Raw genomic sequence first — 10,176 nt, 5'->3', positions numbered from 1 at the left:
GATTTAAGGGGAAAAAATTCCTCAATTTCATTAGGTAACTGTGTGGGTCTCCCGTCGTCCCCCAAGACGTTCTTCCAGGCTTTCAGGAAGACACATTGTTTTTCTTCCGAGGTGAGGAGGACCTGCAAAAGCTGTTAGCAATCATCCCAAGTGGGTTGATGGGTTATTATGGATTCAATTAGGTTAGAGAGAGCTACAGGGTCTTTGGAGAAGGAGGGGTTGTTAGATTTCCAATTATAAAGGTCGGATGGCCAAGAAAGGCCAGTATTGAAATTGGCCTCCTAATCCGGCAGCGGAAAGAGGTTCCTTCCATGGCTGGTTCCCTTCGACCACGGAGTCGGACGGCTACCGGGGAGTCCCCTGCAGTCTCTTCTTCCCCACATCAACTGACTGATTGTGAGCGCGCTCTGTACCTCATTCCAATGATCTAAAGTTAAACTTAAGGGGGTGGTTAAAGATTGTCCCATATTTTCTTCAAAATATAGAATCAGACAGATAGACAGAACAGACAAAACACATAGACAGCCGGCACAAAGACGAGCAGCGTGTTTTCGGCGTAAAACCGAAACCAAATACTGAGATGGAGGCAGGGAAGGTTATAGGTCCCGTCTCTGACAGAACAACGAATCCCTCAGATTCGTTGCGAACCCCGAAAAATCGGGCTCCCCAAATCCCTGGGGTGGCGGGGGAGAAGTCTGAGCCCGTCAGTTGGGGTGGCAAGAAGCTGGCTTACAAAAGCAGAAGCATGGTTACAGGGATTTCTTTCTTTCTTTTACTTATTTATTTATTTACTTATTTATTTTTTATAACCAAGTCCATTTAAATGAAAACAAACATTTATAGACAATATTTGGGAATTTGGGTGTCGTTCTTTCCAAACTACTTCCTGCTGGTAAGGGGTGCTGTCATGGGGGATTCTAAGAAGATGCAGAAATCCTGGCTGTAGTCTGCAAGGTTGCTTTGTCCAGCTGTTTTGAATGGTTACAGGGATTTTATTGGTTCATCTAAATAAAGCGATTGTGGTTAACCAAGGACAGAGTTGTTTGTTTGGGTTGGGCACAAAGAATTCAGTTATGACTATCTCAGCATTCTGGTGGTCTTGATAAAATGCTCCCAGGACCTTCTGTTCCCGGATATCATCTTGCTGACCTTGCTTTGGTCCAAGCTGCGGACCACAGATATCTGGTTGGTGTCAGATGAGAGGAACATCTGGTTCCCTCCTGTACTTTCCTATAACTTGATCTTGGCAAGTTGGCAAGAGCAGCTCAAACAGGCAATATGCATAGTAGGGGTCTTTCACTAGTACTTGAGAGGCAAAAGCAGATGGTTATGTGAGTTCGAGACGAGCCTGGTCTACACAGCGAGTTAAGGACTGCCAGGGATAGACCCTTTCGAAACGTAAAACAAAACAAAACAAAACAAAACAAAAGGAAAATGAAGTCAGATCTGGCTGAAAAATATGAAGGGCGAGGAGGGTAAAAAAGTGGATAAACAACTTTGCGACTACAACACGACATTTATTTCTTCTGCGCAGGCCTGGCATCCCATTGATAAATGTCGAAGGGTAAAATAATTGGATGGAAGAATGAATGAGACATGATCTAGGCAGTAACAGAGTTATCCTGTCAGTGGCAGCAGCACCCAACCTACCAAGTCAACTATCAAGAAGGCCACGCCCTTTGGCAGCAAACCGGAAGCTGCCGCTCGTTGCCTAGGAGCCCGCCCGACTAGGCGTAAACAGCTGATGACGTCTGCGTCGCAGCCGCGAAGCAAGCGCGGCCATGTTGCCCTCTGGCGGCCACCGTACGGACTTTGACTGGGAGGGTGGCGGCGCGCTCGGAGGATCTGCATTCTGGGCGCGGCCATACTCCCGGAACGTACGCTGTTCGCTACCTTACGGACTCGATGGTTAAGATGGCGGCGCCTGGGCGACGTTCGCCGCTGTCGGTGGGCGACCTGTTTGTCCGCGGCTGAGCGGTCGTCCCGGGCGAGAGGACCGGAGAGTGCGGTGCGGCGGGGGCGGGACCGGGAGCGGAAGTGGTTTGTGGGCGCCTTGCCACCGCCGCGGAAAGCTGCCCAGGGGCTCGTTCGGTTCGCGGGGTGCTGCCGGGGGTCCAGAGCGGCTGCGCTGTGAGCGGAGATATGGTGAGTGCCGGGCGGCCGCGAGGCAGAGGCCGGCGGGGTTGGCAACTGCTGCCTGTTGGCGAGGCGCATGGGGTTTCTGCTGAGCTGAGCTGGGGGCCCATGGCGAAAGGTGTGTGCTTGGGTTTGAGGCGAACCGTCTGTGAGTTCTTTGATGAACCGTTGTAGGGGGTCCACAGTGTTACTCCAGACAGCAGATTTATGGCACGCCTTCACGTGAGGGTCCTGGTCAGAGAGATGAGGATTTGGCCATGAGTGTTACACGGGCTCTGGAGAACCGTCATTGGGGGGTAGAGGGTGGGGTGGGGTCTGTGAACTAACTTAGACTTGGAAGCCGGGATGGGACGGCAGCAGAATAGATCAAGTTGCTTCTGGGTAGAACTCTTGAAGGTGACAATGTGGTAAGTGTTTGTGATGAGCGGGTAGAGTGACAGGATGCCCGTCAGTGAGGTGTGTGAGGGGTGAGCAGTATAAGCCAAAGTAATGAGGCCCAGGGTTGAGTGATGAGGGTCTGGGTGAACAGTGGTGGAGAGGCTGATGGGAAGCTATGAGGGGGAGGACGTCCAAAGACACAGTCGGAACCTGTGCTGAGCTGTAGTGGAGCTGTAAGTGGGAATTAAGGAGTTGTCGTTGGGGGGTGGGTCTCACAGGAAGGAGACGGTTCAGACCTCGAGCCTCCAGACGCTGGGGAGGACAGCAAGTCTGAGAATGGGGAGAATGCTCCTATCTACTGCATCTGCCGCAAACCAGACATCAACTGCTTCATGATGTGAGCTAGGGAGAGGCGGGCTGGCGGGCGGGCTGATGCCTGTCGGGGTTGGGGGATCCTGAAGAAGTGCACCCCCCATGTCTCTACCACTTGCTCCGCTATATGCAGTGGATGTGGACAACTGCAATGAATGGTTCCATGGGGACTGCATCCGGATCACTGAGAAGATGGCCAAGGCCATCCGGGAATGGTATTGTCGGGATTGCCGAGGTGAGCCCAACGTCTGGGCGGGGGAAGGCAGGTGGGCTCCAAGAGATGAAGAGGAACCATAGTGGGAGGGATCATGGATAATCAAGGTGTCCTCTGTGGACTGAGTGATTGTTGGTCTCTGGTGAATTGGAATGCCATCTTCAATGTGATCAATAATGGAGGACCCTAGAGGAAGGGGCAGCCCTCTCTTATAGCATGAGCCGGAGAAGAAGCTGAGGGTGGGAACAGAGAAGAAGGTTCTGGGATCATTCATATCCCTCCTGCAAATCCACTTTGGTCTTACTCTTTGCCTCACAGAGAAGGACCCGAAGCTGGAGATTCGTTATCGGCACAAGAAGTCCCGAGAGCGGGATGGCAGTGAGCGGGCCGGCAGTGAACGGGCCGGCAGTGAGCCCCGGGACGAGGGAGGAGGGCGCAAGAGGCCTGCTTCAGATCCAGATTTGCAGCGCCGGGCAGGGGCAGGGACAGGGGTTGGGACCATACTTGCTCGGGCTCTGCTTCGCCCCACAAATCCTCTCCACAGCCCTTGGTGGCTACACCTAGCCAGGTGAGTGACTGCGGTGGTTGGGGTGGCTGAAATTCTGCTCCGGCCTCCATTTGGGTTCCTGATCTCTACTCTGTGCATTGACTCCTAGCATCACCAGCAACAGCAGCAGCAGCAACAACAACAGCAACAAATCAAACGGTCAGCCCGCATGTGTGGTGAGTGTGAGGCGTGGCCGGCGCACAGAAGACTGTGGCCACTGTGACTTCTGCCGTGACATGAAGAAGTTCGGGGGGCCCCAACAAGATCCGGCAGAAGTGCCGGCTTCGCCAGTGTCAGCTGCGGGCACGGGTGAGTATGGACAGAGCTGGGCAGATTCAGGTGGGAGAGCATGGCTGGGAGGCCCAAGTAGGACTGCTTGAGCTATGGATGAGAAAGTGCAGGTGGGGTGGGTCTTCATTATGTCCAGATGAGTGGGAGGGGGACCTAGCATGTTCAGGTGAATGCCACATGACATAACTAGCTGGCAGGGACATAAATTTTTAGGTAGTCAGGCATGCCAGGATACAAGAGGTAGGGCTGAGCATATCTCTGAGGTGAGGGGAGGGATAAAACTACATTTGGCGAGGTCAGGCAAGGATGAGTAGTTGGGGATAGGACAGGGTGATCCTCCACTTTCCTGGGGCTGACCTAGGCCTTCCTCCTGCGCACAGGAATCGTACAAGTACTTCCCTTCCTCGGTGAGTCCAGCCCCCAGGGCGGGGCAGGGCATGCGGGCAGGGCGGTCGGGGCCAGTCCTGAGATTCTGCCCCCGCAGCTCTCGCCGGTGACGCCCTCAGAGGCCCTGCCAAGGCCCCGCCGGCCACCACCCACTCAACAGCAGCCACAGCCATCTCAGAAGCTAGGACGCATCCGTGAAGATGAGGGGACAGTGTTGTCATCCACGGTCAAGGAGCTACCAGAGACTACAGCAACACCTGACCCACTTTCAGATGAGGACCTGCCATTGGACCCTGATCTGACCAGGACTTCTGTGCCGGAGCCTTGATGATCATGGCCTAGTGAGTAGCAGGAACATCCTGAGGTCGGGAAGAAATGGGACAAAGTGAAGTCACAGCATGGGAAAGACGAGGTGGAGGGCACATAAGGCTGCTTTGGGAAATGAGTAGGTAGGGGCTGTTGTCCTGAGTTGTCAGGTGGGTCAGTGCATGCCCTGCTTGCAGCCCTGGGATGAGTGACGAGAAGAGTCCCCATTCCTGGACCCTGCACTGAGGAAACGGGCCGTGGAAAGTAAAGCACGTGGAAGGCCGAGAAAGAAGTCTGAGAAGAAGGTGATGGAGAGGGAATGGGTGTTAAAGGAAGGATGGGGCAGGAAGGGAGATGGAGAAGTTAGGGGCTGAAGAGGGAGAGAGCCAAAAGGCTGGAGTGGAGAAGCAGAGAAGGCCCGAGGCTAACCTCTGCTGCACCATGACATGACATGTCTTGCCCCTTAGAAGGAGGAGCGATATAAACGACATCGACAGAAGCAGAAGCATAAAGACAAATGGAAACACCCAGAGAGGGCTGATGCCAAGGACCCTGCATCACTGCCACAGTGCCTGGGGCCCGGCTGTGTGCGTGCTGCCCAGCCTGGTTCCAAGTATTGCTCAGATGACTGTGGCATGAAGCTGGCGGCCAAGTGAGTTTTCCTGGGGCACTGAAGGGAGTCAGGAAGTAGAACAGACATGGCCAGACTTTCTCTCCAGTTAGCAGTCTATGTACTGTGCAATCAAGCCCCCCATGGCCATATGAACCCACCATTCAGTCACCATCTGCCCTTCCCCCTACCACTCACCCACTCATCATTGTACCGTTTCATTGTCTGTCCCTTGCTCACCCCACTTAAACTGCTTTTGGTGCTTCCCTGCTGCACCTCACTGTCTCCTGCAGCCGAATCTATGAGATCCCCCGCAGCGCATCCAGCAGTGGCAGCAAAGCCCCTGCATTGCTGAAGAGCACGGCAAGAAGCTCCTTGAACGCATCCGCCGTGAGCAGCAGAGTGCCCGCACTCGCCTTCAAGAAATGGAGCGCAGATTCCACGAGCTTGAAGCTATTATTCTTCGTGCTAAGCAGCAGGCTGTGCGTGAGGATGAGGAGGTAAAAAGATGTATAGCCATGCCATCATAGCAGGGCAGGAACCAGTACCTTGCCCTGCTTGGCCTCATCATTCTTTTCCCCATATAGAACAATGAGAATGACAGTGACGACACAGATCTGCAGATCTTCTGTGTCTCCTGCGGGCATCCCATCAACCCACGTGTTGCCTTGCGCCACATGGAGCGTTGCTACGCCAAGGTCAGGGGCCATTCTAAAAGAGTGGATGGGGTGGGGATATCAGTGGCCCAAAAGGCCCACAGATTGGTCGCATGGGTGGTATCTTAAGAGGGCACCCAAAGTCCTTTTATTTGTGCTCATCCTTCCAGTATGAGAGCCAGACATCCTTCGGGTCCATGTACCCCACACGCATTGAAGGGTGAGTAAGGGCGCCATATAGTGTTAGGAGGGGTGGTTAAGGCCGGGGGTTGGAAATGGGATTATGTGTGGAACTTGAAGTGGTCAAGGAGCTATTCAAGGCTACCCTCCTGTTAATCTCTGCCAGGGCTACCCGACTCTTCTGTGACGTCTACAATCCCCAGAGCAAAACATACTGTAAGCGGCTCCAGGTGCTATGCCCTGAGCACTCACGGGACCCCAAAGTAAGATTTTCCTTCAGTTATCTGCATCCTGCCCTACCCTGCCTCAAGTCACACATCCATGTGTTCCTTTATCCCTCCTTTTCTCCTCTTTTTTTTTTTTTTTTTTTTTTTTTTTTCCTGTCAACTTCATTTCCTCTCTTTCCTGTTAGTCATCTCCAGGCCCTCCCCCCTTTGACCCCCTCACCTCTTTCAAATTCTCCATTCTTCCTCTTCATCTCTACCCTTGTTGCCCCTGCAGGTGCCTGCTGATGAGGTCTGTAGGTGTCCACTTGTACGTGATGTCTTTGAGCTCACAGGTGACTTCTGCCGCCTGCCTAAGCGCCAGTGCAATCGTCATTACTGCTGGGAGAAACTCCGGCGCGCAGAAGTGGACTTAGAGCGCGTGCGTGGTGGTAGGTTTTATGCCGAGCGTGACTGTAGTCAGCCTGAGCTCTGGAGCCGCTTCTCATGCCTCCTTCCTCTTCCTTGGCAGTGGTACAAGCTGGATGAGCTGTTTGAGCAGGAGCGTAATGTTCGCACAGCCATGACCAACCGAGCAGGATTACTTGCCCTGATGCTGCACCAAACGATCCAACACGACCCACTCACTAACGACCTTCGATCTAGTGCTGACCGCTGAGCTTCACCAGCCTAGAGCCCTCACCCCTGCATTCCAGTTAGGGAGCGGCCCTGCGCATCCCTGGCTTTTTGTTCCTCCACTCATTTGTTTATTCCACTACTCCTTAGTTATCCCTGTGCCCATCTACATTTTGACTTCCATCTGTCCCTCTCCATATTCAGTGCTGGGGTGAGACTGTGGAGTTTACTCATCCTTGTCTATACCCATCCCCTAAGCAAACGGGTTTTGTTAATAAAAATTTTGAACAACCAACAAGGATAGCTCTTGACAGTCTTCATTCTTCTATTTTCAGTTGTAGGCCCAGCCCCTGGACAAGGTGGGATATCTGTCCTCCGGAGAGGCTATGGTAAATGAGCAGGCTGGGATGTTCAGCAGACTCTTGTGCTCCCCTAGGCTGTGAGAGTGTGACCTATTTGAGGAAATTCCAGGGATCTGTACTCATGCTCCTGTCATGTCTTGTCATCATTATCTGTGCTCCTTTGTGTGTGTGTACATGTGTGACATGGTGAAAACCATGTTTTTGGACCAGAGGCATGTGTTCCACAGAACTTAGTTTCCCAGAGGTCTCTGGCATTCTGCCCCTATGCTTTGTTCCAGTGTACTGATCAAATTCTGTGTATTTGGGTTCTGTAGCTTATCTTTCTTGATTTTTATGCTTCTAACTAGCTCTTATAACTTAAATTCACCAGTTTCTATTAATCTACTTTCTGCCTCATGAGTTTAGGACTTCATTTCTGTACTGTCCATCCTGCTTGTTCTGTCTCCTGGCAATTCCATCCTTCTTCTGGGCATCCTCTGTGCCTAGAAATCCTTAGCTATTGGCTGTTTAGCTCTTCATTAAATCAATCACATTGACACATCTTCACAGTGTACAAAAATTACCCACACATACCCTCTTAAAGTCTCTGCTTTTTGTTGTTATTTTGTTTGTTTGGTTTTTGTGAGCTGACAGCCCAAAGAAAACCAACCTACACACAGCCTTTCATTTTCTGTGGGAACTTAAGCTGAACCTCTTCCCCAACACAACATATTTTTTACTTCCATTTTGAAGGTAATGCATTTTTAAAAAATATATAGGTTGGTTTAATTTAGCAGTTTTTATAATCCAATGTCTTTCAGCAGCTATTGCTTGCTCATCAGCAATCAAAAATTTAAAATCAGTAAGGCACCATATAGGATCCAGACCCTCTGTGTATATTCTAGCTTTGTGTGTCTTAATATAATAATAAAATATTATTTTATTCTTTCTTCAAAGACTACCTTATTATTTATAAACTTATTTTTTCTATGATTGCCTATACACGTTTTCTTCTTTAAGCTTATACATATTTTTTAAACACACTAACCTGTTTAGAGGTGTTTTTCCATCAGGATCTGTCTTTACGGAGTGTCAGCAGCATTCTCACTGTGTGAGACAAGAGTTAACTACCATGTCAGCCACCATGCAGCTCAGCTTAGCACATGGTGCTGGCATGTGGCACTGCCAGCTGGCTGCAGTCCACAGGCAATGGCCAGTAGCCAGCCCCCGTATGTCACTGGGCCTGAGAGACCATGGTCATCAGGACACCATGTCTGACTCTGTGTTCCAAACTTTTTCTTTAAGCTTTCTCAGTCTGTAGCCCCACGCTGTGTGCCAATTGTAGATGGATTAGGGGCAGGGGCACCGGCTCAAAAAATGAGATGGAAACTTAATTACGAAAGCTCAGCTTATAGCTTAAGCTTGTTTTTAAAATAGCTCTTAAATTAATCCATTTCTATTCATCAATGTGCTGACATGTGGCTAGTGGCCCTTACCTCTCCTCCTGCATATCTTGCCCCCTCTGTGTCTGACTGGTGACTTCCCTTTCTTCTTAGGACACTCTGTCCAGAAGTCCCACCTATACCTCCTGCCTATATATTGGCTATTTAGCTTTTTTATTACACCAATCACAGTGACATATCTTTACACAGTGTAATCAAATATCTCGAAACAGAGAATGGCCTGCATACCAATACCTTTGGTCCCCTCTTTTAGAGTTGACCTGAGCATATGAAAGGCAGAGGAAGACTGGCAGGGCAGTTAGTTTTTGATCTGTTATTTAAAAGATAGTGTCTCAGTTTGGTGGCATCTAGGTGAGTACCCGATGTAGTTGGTCTACAAGCAGGTGTCTGAAGGCTGTGAGAAGGATGATCCTGGAGTCCAGCAGGGTCCAGAATCCCACAGGGTCCTTTTGTGCACCCTAGGAATGGTACTGCCTTCTCTGTGTGTATGTAGGCTGAGGGGAGAATACTGGGTCAAAAAACATTCCGGGCAGAATGATGCATGGCTGCTAGGGATCCTTGGTTGTCAATGTCAACCTTTTGATGATCCCTGCAGTGTATGACTGCTATTTCCTTGGGGAGACAGCCTTAAGGAGAGCTAGGTTTTCCTTTTTGTTTTTGATGGTTTTTCCTCCCACAACTAGGGAGCGCCTTTAACATATAGAATGTGGCATGGACATGAAGGCTGGTGAAGGAATACCTGCGGCCTTTGATGATGTTTACCCAGCTACCCCTTCCTGAGAGAAGCCTAGGAAAGATCAAACAGTGCAGTCTTTTGTGTGAAGGTGCCCAGGGACAGGTCCTGGGTGAAAATATCTTTTTTGGGTGGTTACAGTAGGTCTTGCCCTTGAGCCCATTCATTATGAGACTGCCTCCACCTGTAAACAAGTCAATGTCAGCCTCAGGCAAGGAGAAGTTTGGGTGGAGATGGGGGTCTGGGAAGAATATCCAGCAGATCCTCACAATTATTTAAGAGTACCTTCAGGTCACTCACTGTCTGGTATTGCTGATACTGGGATGAGACTTTGAACAGTTGTAACAGGGAAATGGGGCTGATGGAGAAGCAGGCTCTATTTGGGAACATAGTCATTTGATATTCATCAGTCATTGGTCCCTGGAAGAGGATCTCCATAAGCAGTAAGCCCTGGCCTAAGGTGAGCTTCAGCCTCCTTTACCAATAGGGCTGGTAGCAGCTATGACACACAGTTGGGGTGGCCATTCAGAAGCTAGGCATTCAGATAGGTATTCTTTGGGCCTCTGCTAAGGTCCATAGGTCTGGGTAAGCACACCCTTTGTAATCCCAGAACTCATGAACAAAAGGGAGGATGGAGCAGTTTTGTCACATCTGGTAAGGCCTGAGCTGGAGCTTGAATTAGGAGCATCCTTATACCCTAAAAGGTTTGGTTTTCTATCTCAG

The 10,176-nt window shown here is 50.5% G+C and overlaps 1 pseudogene; it reads left to right on the top strand.

Annotated features, from left to right (window-relative positions):
- The first annotated feature begins 2,988 nt into the window (after positions 1 to 2,988).
- On the top strand, positions 2,989 to 6,959 carry LOC127234392 (CXXC-type zinc finger protein 1-like; annotated as a pseudogene).
- The last annotated feature ends 3,217 nt before the right edge of the window (positions 6,960 to 10,176 follow it).

This window comes from Phodopus roborovskii, unplaced genomic scaffold, assembly GCF_943737965.1.
Source record: "Phodopus roborovskii unplaced genomic scaffold, PHOROB, whole genome shotgun sequence".
In the NCBI taxonomy this organism is placed as follows: domain Eukaryota; kingdom Metazoa; phylum Chordata; class Mammalia; order Rodentia; family Cricetidae; genus Phodopus; species Phodopus roborovskii.
Note: the sequence above shows the minus strand (reverse complement) of the source record. Positions and strands in the feature narration are given on the sequence as shown.